This window comes from Macrotis lagotis, chromosome 7 (genome assembly GCF_037893015.1).
Source record: "Macrotis lagotis isolate mMagLag1 chromosome 7, bilby.v1.9.chrom.fasta, whole genome shotgun sequence".
NCBI lineage: Eukaryota > Metazoa > Chordata > Mammalia > Peramelemorphia > Peramelidae > Macrotis > Macrotis lagotis.
Genome location: NC_133664.1, coordinates 219,423,096 through 219,436,718, shown reverse-complemented (window position 1 = coordinate 219,436,718; position 13,623 = coordinate 219,423,096).

Sequence of the window (13,623 nt, the reverse complement as noted above, 5' to 3'; positions counted from 1 at the left end):
TTTTTTTCTCAAGGCAATGGGGTTAAGTGACTTGCCCAAGATCACACAGCTAAGTAATTATTAAGTGTCTGAGGTTGGATTTGAACTCAGGTCCTCCTGACTTCAGGGCTGGTGCTACCTAGCTACCCCTAAACCTTTAGTCTTATATTTGACTGTTATGTATTCTGGATCAGGTTAAAGTGAGGTTTCAGGATGGAAATTGGGCCTGCCTTTCTTGTACTCTTCTTATGTGACTATTGTTTGTACATTATACAATTAATTCTGCTGAACTGAGATGAATTTGTGAGGAATCATTTTTCTTGTAGTCACTGTGAAGGAAGTCATGTCTGTACAACCATGGTGAACTGGAAGTGAGACTACATAAAATTTGGTTATCTTGGTTTGCCACTGCTACCCTTAATGTCAAAGAAGTAATGAAGTGGCAGGCTTTAGGCTCCCTACTATGGAGCATGCATTATAGATAAGGTGAAATGAACCAAGCTAAGTCTGTTTCACAGCTCTCACTATATAAATGCAGGCTTAGAATATTCATTTAATGAATTTTGCCAGTTCATCTTGGGCCTACTCATAATGTACATACACACAGTTTGTTAGTAGAGAAAGAGGAAGTAATAAAATGTTGCCATCATTAACTTCAGATACTTATTATCTGTGTGGTAACTCACTTAAATATTTTTCTGCCTTATTTACTCAACTGTAAAATGGTGATAATAATAGCATCCATTTCAAAGTGTTTCTGTGAATATCAAATGAGATAATATCTGTAAAGTGCACCATGTCTGTCACATAGGAGGTGCTTAATAAATCTTTCCTTCCTTTCTTCCTCCCTCCCTTCTTCCTTTTTTCCTTCCTCCCTCCCTCCCTCCCTTCCTTCCTTCCTTCCTTCCTTCCTTCCTTCCTTCCTTCCTGCCTGCCTGCCTTCCTTCCTGCCTTCCTTCCTGCCTTCCTTCCTGCCTTCCGGCCTGCCTTCCTCCTTCTTCATCTCCTGATTCTATGCATGGAGTTTCCTATAACCTAGATTTTTCTCTCCTCTTCCTCTCCTAGCTATGCTGATTTCCTTCCAGAGCCACCTAAAATCCTAACTCCTATAAAACAACTTTTCTCTATCCCCTTAATACTAGTGCTCCCCCTCTAAATTAGTTTTAATTTAATATATCTTGAATTTATGTCAACTCAAAGAGCAACTGCTATATATATTCTAGGCACTCTACTAAGCACTGGGTGATACAAAAAGAGGCAAAAGACAGTCCCTATTCTCAAGGAGCTTACACTCTAATGGGGAAGACAACTTGCAAACAATTATGCATAAACAAGATCTATACAGGATAAATTGGAGATAATCTCAGAGGGAAGACCCTAAGATTAAAGAGAATTGGCAAAGGTTCTCACAGAAGGTATGACTTTATTTGAAACATGAAGGGATATAGGGAAACCAAGATAAAAAGAGAAGGGGAAAGAGAATTCCAAGAATGGGAAACAACCTATAGAAGTGCTTGGAGTCAGAAGATGGATGTCCTATGAGAAAGAGCAAGAGAGTCACTGTCACTGAATCCCATAACAGAGTACACAGAGTCAAGAAAGTGGTAGGAAGTCTAGAAAGGCAGGAAAGGACCAGGTTATAAAGGGATTTAAACAAGCAAATAAAATTTTTTTTATTCGATCCTGGAAGTAATAGGAAGTCACTGAAGTTTATTGAATATGAGGAGGGGATGTGTGACATGGTCAGAGCTGTGATTTAGGAAGATCACTTTACAAATGAATGAAGGTGGGGCAGCTAGGTGGAGCAGTGAATAGAGCACCTGCCCTGGAGTCAGCAGGACCTAAATTCAAATCTTCCCTCAGACACTTAAAATTTACCTAGCATTGTGATCTTGGGCAAGTTACTTAACCCCATTGCCTTGCCAAAAAAAAAACAAACCTAAAAAAAAATGAATGAAGGATGAGCTGGAATGGGGCCAGCACCAACAAGGTATTGAAATAGTCCAGTTATAAGATGATGAGGGCCTAGACCAGGGTGATGGCAGTGCCAGAGCAGACAATAATCAAGAAATGTTTTGAAACTAGAAATGACAGAACTTGACTACAGATTGGATATGAGGGATGAGAGTGAATAGTTGAGCATGACACGGGGGTACCTGAGAGGATGGTATATTAAAGAGTAACAGAGAAGTTAAAAAGAGGGAAAAGTTTGAATGGGGATGGAGTTCAGTTTTGGTGAGTTTAAAGTGTCTATTGGACAGCTAGATGGTTTGCAGTGGACAGAATGCAGAACCTGAAGTCAGTAACACCTAAGTTCAAATTTGACTTCAGGTGCTTACTATTTGTGACCAAGTCACTTAACCTTGTTTACCTTAGTTTCTTAATCTGTAAAATGGCAAACTACACCAGTATTTATGCCAAAAAAACTCTATAAGGGAACACAAAGAATTGTATATGACTGAAATGACTAAACAACAATAGGCCATTCAATTCAAGATGTTCAGTGGGCAGTAGGAGATGTAAACTTGGAGTTCAGGAGATAGATAAGATCTGGAAAATAGATATGAGAATCATCAGAATAGAGATAATTGAATCCAAGAAAGACAATGAGTTTGCCAAGTGAAATAGTATAGAGGGAGAATAAAAGAAGGTCCAGGACAGATCCTTAGGATTCTGATACAAATCTCAAGATTAACAAATGTGAGCTGAATGAAGATCCAAAAAAGAAGACTGAGAAAGAATGGCCAGGCAGGTGAACCAGAAGAGAGCAAAACTTGAAAACCTAAAGAGAAAGAAGTATTAAAGGGAAGAGAATGACTGACAGTGTCAAAGGTTACAGAGAGGTTAAGAAGGTTGAGTATTGAGAAAAAGACTTAGCTTTGATGATTGGAGGCAGTTAGGTGGCACAGGGCATAGAGTATCAACCCTGGAGTCAGGAGAACTGAGTTCAAATCCAGCCTCAGATACTAAATAGTTACCTAGCTGTGTAACCTTGGGCAGGGAGGGAGGGAGGGAGAGGGAGAGGGGGAGAGAGAGAGAGAGAGAGAGAGAGAGAGATTATTAATATCTTTGGAGAGAGCAGTTTTTTTTTTTAAAGGTTTTTGCCAGGCAGACGGGGTTAAGTGGCTTGCCCAAGGCCACACAGCTAGGTAATTATTAAGTGTCTGAGACCAGATTTGAACCCAGGTACTCCTGACTCCAGGGCCGGTGCTTTATCCACTACACCACCTAGCCGCCCCAAGAGAGCAGTTTCAATTGAATAATGAGGTTGGAAAAGAGATAATAAGAGAGTAAAAAAGAAAACATGTGGAGGTATTAATTGTAGATGGCATTCTTATGGATATGAGACACAAAAAGATGAAGAGATCTAGTGAGAGTTTTTTGAAGTTGGAGGAGATATGGGTGTATTTGTAGGCAGAAGGAAAGCAGCCAGCAGATAGAGATTGAAAATAAGTGAAAAAATTGTTCATAGCATGATGTCATTTTCAATAAACAGTGCGATTGTTGAAAGTAGGGACTATTTTTTATTTCCTCTTTCTTAGTATCCTGAGTGCTTAACACAGTCTGGTAAGTAGTAGGCCTATTTAACAAACTGATATGAAAATTTATTTTCGGAGCATACATTTTACAGGATATATATATATATATATATATATATATATATATATGTATACATATATATATATATATATGATAATATATTAAGAACTAAGATTCTGCCAATCCTACAGGGCTGGGACACATTCAAAAATGAAATTCTGAAGACACAGAGAAAAATCTGGATGAGAAGGAATAAGGGAGACAAATTTTATTGCACAATTGAACTCACTGATCAACAACTTGAGTTGAAAAAAATATGTATAGGATATAGAGACCCTAAGCCTCAAGGTATCAAAATTACAGAGATTGAGACAATGATGTGTAACATTTTCTGTATATACTTTATCTTTTTACCTCAGATTCCACCATTTTGGGATGACTGACACAACATGAATTTAATCTAGTCCCTGGAGGCCTAATAACAATGTATTAACTGAACCAGATTACTGGTAAAGCTTCCTAGGACTTTCATCTTCTCCCAACCCCCATAGTTCTAGCTAGCTTTTTGATTGTTGAAGTTACATGTCTTGGAAACCTATGCTATTGCTCCTATATCTACAATACTCAGTCATTTCAGGACCCTACTGGGTAGAATCCCCAATCTACTAGTTCAAGCACCCAATTCCTGATCCCCTTATCCCTGTGATTCAGAGATGCTATCTATTGAAATGAAAACTTTCCCTTTCTCCCCTTCTGACTCTTCCTCCATTTTCATCTCTTTCTGGCTCAACCCTTTCCCTTCATGGTACAAATAATCATCTTATCTCTGATTCCATTATGTCTCTAGTATCCATTGAAATATTAGTCGATATCCTTTCATCCTAGGTCTTCCTATTTTGCATTCTTTCCAAAGTCTGGTACTCATGGAAACTCAATTTCTCCCCAGGAAGAGGAGTTAGTCTGTTCTTCTCTTCCATATCTTCTCTTTGCTACTATCATACAGCAACCTTCCTTCCTTTGTGGTTTATATCACTTATATCACTCTGTCCAGATCTGTATTGCTATAATATGCTAAGTCATTATCCCTTCTTTCTCAAGGAACTGTCTTAATTTTCTTCTCTACCTAACTCCTTTCTTTATGGGAACACACACACACACACACATACACACACACAAACACAAGAACAATCTTTGACTACCTTGGCCTCTGAGTTTTTCAGGATCCCTTACTCCTGAGATATTTTTTGCTAATAATAATGTTTGTCCTTCATTCTTTTTTTTTTTGTCCTTCATTCTTGAAGAAAACCATGATATCAGAGTGGGTGACACCATGACAAGCATGTGAATTGGATTTGAATGAGGCGGGGGTGGGGCTCTCACCAGTCTCACTTTCTCCTTCAGAGTCATCTGGGTCCAGTGGTCAGATATGAATCAGGATGATTGGAAATGATCTGAATGGGAGGGAATCAGTATTAAATGACTTTCCTAAGGTCACACAGTCGGTAAGAGTCAAGTGTGAGGCCAGATTTGAACTCTTGTTCTCCTGACTCCAAGGCCAATGTTCTATCCACTGTGCCACCTAGCTGCTAGCCATTGCCTAAAGGCATTTGTTTGTTGTTAGCATGTTTTTTCCCAACGTGGAGTGTAAGCCTGCTAATGCCTATGGCTGTGCTTACAATTAATGCTTACAACTATGCCACCCACCTGAATCCATGATCTTAGATTTTAAAAAATTCAACTTTCTGATCATAAGCTCCTATCTTTCCATTTCTTCTTCTGTGTTATCTTTGGTTCTTCTCTTCCTACTTTCCCCCCAATCTATTATAAATGCTCTAATCTCCCTTTCTTTTCTTCATAGTCTAGACACTATAGTTGACTAATTCAATTATATTCTATCCTCCACCCTTGAATTTCTTGCTTCTTTTACCTTCTGCCTTTCACACCTTGTCAAACTTCCACCCTGCCTCATCTTCATTGTCTTATTTTCTTCACTTCTACTCTCAGGTTGCTGAATATTGTTAGAGGAAGTCATGCAAGAATGCATACTGAGTCTATTAAACTATTTTCTCACTATTACACAGCAATCCTTTATTTTTTAACCATCTGTTCTCTCAAGATGCCTTACCCACCTCTCTCTAAGATGATGATCTTACCTTTTACATTATAGTGAAAAATTAAAGCCTATGACCTCAAATGTGCTCTGGGTGAAGATCCAACAAAGAAGACTGAGAAAGAGTGGTCAGGGAGGTAAGAGATGAAGCAGAAGAGAGCAAAACCTGGAATATCTGGAAATCTAAAGAGAAAGAAGTATCAAAGAGAAGAGAGTGATTGACAGTGTCAAAGGCTACAGAGAGGTCAAGAAGGTTGAGACTCAGAGGACTTCCATTTCCTTTACTCAAAATGACAGTACTGAGAGTTCTCATTTATTTTCTCTCCTATATTCTGATCTCCGAGGAAGAGACTAACTTATTTTGTTAGGGCTAACCCCCCTCTACTTATGTCTATGATTTTGCCCCCAGTTGCTCATGTGAGAGCTTGTCAATAATCATTTTCTCTCTCATCTCCAAGCTTATGGTAGGAAAAGACTGGGCCCCCTTACATTTTGTAAGTGCTGCTAGATGTGCAATCATTTTTCAGTTGTTACTGACTCTTCATGATCCTTTTTGGTTTTATTGTTGTTTTTTTTTTTGGTAAAGATACTGGAGTAGTTTATCATTTCCTTCTCCAGCTCATTTTATAAATGAGGAAACTGAGGCAAATAGGGTTAAATGACTTCCAGGGTCACATAGCTAGTAAGTATCTGAGGCCAGATTTGGACTCAGGAAGATGCATTTCCCTTTCTCAGGGAGGCACTTATTCTCTGTGCTACCTAGTTGCCCCTAGTTGCTCTAAAGGAGGCAGCAGTATAGACAATTTCAGTCTGTTCTGCACCTACTTTCTCCAAGTATGAGTCATTTCTGCCAGGAGGCAGTATAGGAAACTGGGGCCAGAGGTCACTCTGCCTCTCTGGGGGGGGGGGGTATCAGCCTAGAATTATATGTATCAATTCCTTTAAATATTATTAGTCTGGGGGGGCGGAGCCAAGATGGCGACAAGAAGAGATCGAGTCTTAGGAGCTCTCTGATAAAACTCATAAGCTAAGGACTCTAACTAAACTTTCGAGAGACAGAACCCACAAAGGGACCCAGTGTGGCAGTTCTCCTACTCGAGGTAACCTAGAAAAGAGCAGAAAGGCTCTGCTCCCCGGGGTCGGAGGGGTGGCCTGCCAGAGGGGTGGCCCGCCAGAGCAAAAGAACTTAGCCTCCCGGAGGCAGCCCCAGGGCGCTGGGAGTCTCAGCTCACAGCAGTGGGGGAGTCTCCTGAGCTGCACCCCGGGGAGCACCGGGCACGAAGTGGGGGAACAGTGGGGGACCTCTGCCAGAGGGAGCACATGGAGCCCAGCCCTTGGGGTACACAGGGAGCAGCTTGGTCTTTCTGCAGCCCAGAGCCTGAAACAGAAGCAGGTGTAGCCCGTAAGCAGGAGCCTCCAGGGCATGAGCCCATTGAGCTGAGGGAGGGGAGTGAAGAGAAAGAGACTTGCTGAGCTCTGTTTTCTGCCCCTGGAACAGGACTCTGGGGCTCTGATCACATTTAGATCCTGATCGAAGTCTAGGCCCGCCCATAGAACAGCAGGGCCCCCCCCACCTCAGCCCTGTGGCAGAGGGGGGTGCTTATGGTCATTCACAGACCAGGAGGGAGGACAGAGCTTCACACACTGAGACCCTTGTAGGAATGCCCCAAAAGCTCAGGAAGCACCCCCAAACCAGGCCCAGGCTGGGAAAATGAGCAAGCAAAGAAACAAAAGGAAGACTATTGAGAAATATTTTGCAAATGAGCCCAAGAGGGATCAAAATACTCCATCTGAAGATGAGGAAGCACAAGCTCCTGCATCTAAAGACTCCAAGAAAAACAGAAATTGGGCTCAGGCTATGACAGAGCTCAAAAAAGACTTTGAAAATCAAATGAGGGAGTTGGAAGAAAAACTGGGAAAATAAAGGAGAGAGATGCAGGAAAAACATGAAAATGAAGTCAGCAGCTTAGTCAAGGAAATCCAAAAAAATGCTGAAGAAAATAGAATGCTAAAAAACAGCTTAGGTCAAATGGACAAAACAGTTCAAAAAGTTATTGAGGAGAAGAATGCTTTAAAAAGCAAAATTGGCCAGATGGAAAAAGAGATAAGAAAACTCTCTGAGGAGAACAAATCCTTCAGACAAAGAATAGAATTCAGGGAGATTGATGAATTTACCAGAAATCAGGAATCAATACTTCAAAACCAAAAAAATGAAAAATTAGAAGAAAATGTGAAATATCTCATTGAAAAAACAACTGATATGGAAAACAGACTTAGGAAAGATAATTTAAAAATTATTGGAATACCTGAAAGTCATGATCAGGAAAAGAGCCTTGACATCATTTTCAAAGAATTACTACAGGAAAATTGCCCTGATATTCTAGAAGCAGAGGGCAAAATAGAAATGGAGAGAATCCACCAATCCCCGAGACAAAGAGATCCCAAAAAACCAACCCCTAGGAATATTATAGCCAAGTTCCAGAACTCCCAAGTCAAAGAGAAAATATTACAAGCAGCCAGAAGGACACAGTTCAAATATCGTGGAGCTGCAGTCAGGATCACACAGGACTTAGCAGCAGCTACATTGGAAGCTCATAGGGCTTGGAATACAATATACCAGAAGGCAAAAGAGTTTAGAATGAAGCCAAGAATGAACTACCCAGCAAGGCTGAATGTCCTCTTCCAGGGAAAAAGATGGACTTTCAATGAACCAGGGGAATTTCAAATGTTCCTTTTGGAATGGCCAGAGCTGAATAGTAGGTTTGATCTTCAGATACAGGACTCAGGTGAAGCATGGAGATTGGCAGAGAGGGGGGAAATATGAGGGACTTAATGATGATGAATTGCATGTATTCCTGCATAGAAAAATGACACTGATAATACTCATATGAACCTTCTCAGTTAATAGAGCAGGTAGAGAGAGCTTTTATAGTTGAAGCACAGGAAAAAAGCTGAATTTGAAGATAAAATATGGTGTAAAAATGGAGTCAATAGAAAAAAAGGGAAATGGAATGGGAGAAAGAAAAAGGAGAGGGGGAATAGTCCAAGATATTTCACATAAGATTTTTTTTTTATTACAATGAGCTATTGCAATGATATGGAAGTGGGGAGGCAAGGGGGGATGAGGGAACCTTTGCTCTCATCAGAAATGGCTAGGAGAGGAAACAGCATATATACTCAATGGGGTATAGACATCTGGAGTAAGAAGGAGGGGGGAGCAGGGGGAAGGGGTGAAGATGTGAATAAAGGAGGAGAGTATGGACCATGGGGGGAGACTGGTCAGATATAACACATTTTCTTTCTTACTTCTTGCAAGGGGCTGGGATTGGAAGGCCTGCCCAGGACCATGGAGCCAGGTGGATGCTGGGCTTAAGGAGTGGTATGGGGGCTCAGGGCTTCTTGGCCCCAGGACCAGGGATCTGTATGCTGAGCCAGTCAACAACCCTACAGCAGAGTCAGAGTGAAAAGAGAGAGAAAATACAGTACATGGTAATGGAGAAATAAGAAAGGAGGGAGTTGCGATCAGCAATGGCAACGGTGGAAAAATACGGAAGTAACTTTTGTGATGGACTTATCATAAAGAATGAGATCCACCCATGACAGAGTTGTTGGTGTTAGAACAAAGACTCAAGCACATTTTTTGTTATTATTATTTGGGGGAGGCTGCAGGGCAAGTGGGGCTGGATGGCCTGCCTGGGGCCACATAGCAGGGTGATCTTTGGGTGTCTGTGGCCGGATTCGGACCCAGGTGCTCCTGGCTCAAGAACCAATGCTCTGTCTGCCACCCAGCCACCCCTACTATTCTTACTATTTTATTTTATTTTGGGTCTTTTTTTTTCTTTTTTCTTTTTCTTTTGGTTTTTGCAGGTCAGTGGGGATCGGGTGGCTTGCATGTCACATGGCTGGGTGATTGTTGGGTTTACACGAGGCTGGATATGGACTCGGGTGCTCGTGGCTCCAGGGCTGGTGCTTCATCCATTGCGCCACCTGGCCATACCTACAATTATTACTATTATTTTTTTTTATTTTAATTTTTTCTCTCCCCTTTACTTTTTTCACCCAAGCAAGTCTATCTATATTCATGGGGGAGGAGGGGTATTTTGTTTACTTGTAAACAAGAATATTTTATTAATGTAAAAAAAACATTTGTACAAAATGAGAATAAAAAATAAATAAATAAAATTTAAAAAATATATTATTAGTCTAGACTCCATGCTTTACAAACAAGACTTGATCCCATTTTCACCAAATACCAGTTCCACAATGAATATACATAGCAAATAGAAAAAGAATCCATTTATCCAATTTCAAAACCAGAGAGAAATCAGAGAAAGTAAACATATATATTCCAGACTATAGAAAATAAAAGAACTTCCTCAGTGGGATAGAGATAACTGTTCATCTAAGAGAGAATCTCAGATCTCACCCAAGAGGAAATTTTTCAATTTCTTCAATGAGACTCGGGGATAGATACAGTATGGAGACTATCTATTCTTTTCATGTCTTCCCAAAGTGTAGTTGGCCTCTTTCATTTTTGCTTTCAAAATAGGAACCTGCCATATAAAGCTTGATGAGGCCCCAAAGGGCACTAGAGAAGGCTCTAAGTCTCTAGTTTCTCAACAAGTCCTTTCCAGCTCTCCTCACATAGGGTAGAACATTCATTAAGGTAAGAGTGCCATACTTTTTTTTTTTTTTTTTGCAAAGTAATGGGGTTAAGTGGCTTGACCAAGGCCACACAGCTGGGTAATTATTAAGTGTCTGAGGTCAAATTTGAACTCAGGTACTCCTGACTCAAGGGCCGGTGCTCTATCCGCTGTGCCCAAGCTTTTGGGACAGGCCAATGGGATTTGCAACGGGTTACACTAGTGTTCCCTTTGATGTTGACTATAAATACACTCAGGCCCTTACTACCTTTAAAAAAAATTTCACTTGACCATGCCATTCCCTTAAGCTATATCTTCCTTTCAGGCTCTACAAAAAAGTTGTCTAAAATTCAATTCAGCAAATATTTATTAAATACAAAACCCTTTATTATAAGGTCCTCTGAAATCCAAAGATGAAAAGGATTCCCTATTGATGGCAACACCTAATCTATTCCACTGATCCACCACACTATTTCTTAGCCAGTACCAAAGAGGTTTGATGACTGATACTTTATAATTTAATTTAGGTCTGGTATGGCTAAATCATGTTCCTTTGCATTTTTTTTATTAATTCCCTTGATACTCTTGATCTCTATATGCATAGAGAACTTTTTCCATGGCACCAAAGAACATCAAGTTTGGTGCGAAAAATGTTGAATATGCTGTCAGAGTACTTGGGTTCAAATCCTCATTCTGCTATTTATACCTATTTGATTGTCTCTTGACCCTTCTGGCACTTAATCTCCTCATCTGTACAGTGAAGGGGCTGGTGCAGATGATTTCTAAGATTCCTTCTAATTCTAAACCTGAGCTCTATGACCTTAGGGAAGCATAAGTATTTACCTCAGTAGTCATATTTATTATGGCATATATTTTTAATTCATTTATGGAAGGCAACTTGACTGAGGACAGCTTTCAAGATTGCATTTTATTATTATTTTTTATCTTTATATCTTTCAGTCAGTTGTATGATCATAAACATGTAGTATACTACAAAAAACCGGGAGTCAAGAGACAATGAGGACTAAACAATTGTTATGGACTTCTAATATCAAGAGTTGGGAGTTAACCCTTTGCTACTGAGCAAGAAGAGCTAAGTCTGTGGGTCTTTAAAAGGGAAGTGACTCATGCTTAATTGAGTGTTTCTCTTTCCATTTGTGTAGCATGGCAAGGTCACTCAAGCTTCTTTTTTTGTGAGAGTTAGAGGAAAGCAGCTCATCATTTCCCCATTCTGACTGCCCTGTATCCATTAGTGTATGGCATCTAAAACATGTGTCCTGCCCAATCCTGCCCAAGTGAGGCTGAGTTTGTATCTCAGTCCTAGCCACTTCTGTTTTATGCTTCTTTACTGAATATAGGGTGACTGAAAACTTACCTTAAGATGATTTTGTCTAAGTTTCAAAGTAACTGTGAGTTTGAGAAATCAAGAAGGTCTGGTGGAACTGACTGGCAGGAAGGGAAGTTTCTGCATAGGAAAAGATAGCTATAGACAAGATAGGGAGCCCTGTCCCTGGTATGGCTGACAAGATACGAACTTCTGTCCAGAACTGAGGTGAAATGGAAAAATGTCTATTTAACAATCCTCCAACTACTCTCTGCTCTAACAAAGTTTAAATCTCAGCCTCCCAGAAGAGTAAGCAGTAGTTATTAAAGTTACTAAATCCTGTTTATATTCTGTCAATACATGCTTGTGTGTTGTGTTTAGCATACTTAAATAGGAAATAAATATCAGACCCATACCTGCTACTTTCCCTTTAGGAGGAGAGCCTAAATGTGAGCCAAATCCAAACTTTAAGTTATTTTCCCTCTTGGGAAATAGAATTTGGGAGTTGAGAAGGACCTGAGTGGCCATGTAGTTGAACTCATACCCCAAAACAATTCCTACTATAATATATCCAACAATAGGCCATCTAGCTTCTATTTGAAGACCGAAGAAAAGAAATCCACCACCTCTCTAGGTAGCTGGTTCCATTCCAGTTGTTAGGAAGCTTTCCATGACAGTGTCTGTGCAAAACAGTATTAAATGTGGGATGAGGTGAATTGAATTATTTGTCCAGCCTCCCCTTAGTAGGGGAAAAAGGATGGGATATGTAGGGCTGTATTCTATAGTCCCAATCACAACACCTTCACTAATGCTGGTCCTAGGGTGGAAAGTTTCACTATCTAGAACAGAAGAAAATAAATCAAGTTGGATCTTGTTTATGCTCTTTACTAGCACCTCTCAGAAGTGGAGATGAAATAGGAAACAATGAATGCTCTGGTTAATTGCTGGAGCATCTAGTAGCTCCTCCCAAAGTCTCATAGTTTTGGGGCAGTCCTCCAAAACTAAATAACTATCTCTAAGAGAAAAGTATATGATTTTTCTAATTTTTTTACCTTCATCTAGGATCAATTTAAATGGAATTCTGCCTGGATAATGCCAGTAAAAGAAATAAAATGTGATTGAAAGAAACTAATTCTAGGACAGGTAGAGATATCTGATCTGTATTAGGAGAAAGGGTATTTTGTTGAAGAGTCAGATAGAACAAAGGATGAAAAATGAAAGGGAAAGGACAATTATTATAGCAGGCACAATCAGTTGTGAAATTAAATAACTAACCAAGAATTTTTCAGAGTTAGGGACAGTCCAACTTGTTATGTCAAAGATATATGGGAACATGGGATCATACATAAAAAGGACCTTATAGAGACCCTTTATTCCAACTTTTATAGTTAAGGAAACTGCAGCCTGTGGAGGATAGGTGACTTGTCCATGTTCATACCTTTAGTAAGCATTAGTCAGGATTTAGGAGGAAGGGTAGAATTAAATATTTGAGGAAAATGTCTGTAAATTTAAACATTAAGTAAATTAAGTTATAAATCATAATCTATGCTATGAATATGGAATGCCACATTGTCCCTCTCCTCTTAAAGAGCCTTAACTGTATAAATCTCACAGATTTATATCCTGGGAAAACCTTACCCCATAAAAAGGTGTCAGGCCCTTCTTTATTCTAGACCCAGGAGTTCCCAACCTTTTGAATTCACAGATATTGCTACCAAGGCTAGAAATAATCATTTCAGGATTACTGTTAAGGATCACTGATACACAGAAGAGTACAGGCTCAGGATTGTTCTGTTATGTTCTGCCATAGGTGAGCAGCTAACATTGTATCAGAGAGAGGGAATCTTTTTCCCCCTGGCTGAAAGTCTGAGAGACAGAGACAAGAGTAGAGAAATAGTAGAAATTCTCTCCCTTTTAAAGTTTCCTGAATCAGCAGCAATTTTAGGGGAATGATTCACAGGGTGACCAACCACAAATTCTGTATACATATACAAGTGACTTGTCCACCGTTAGTTCCAATGTAAGTA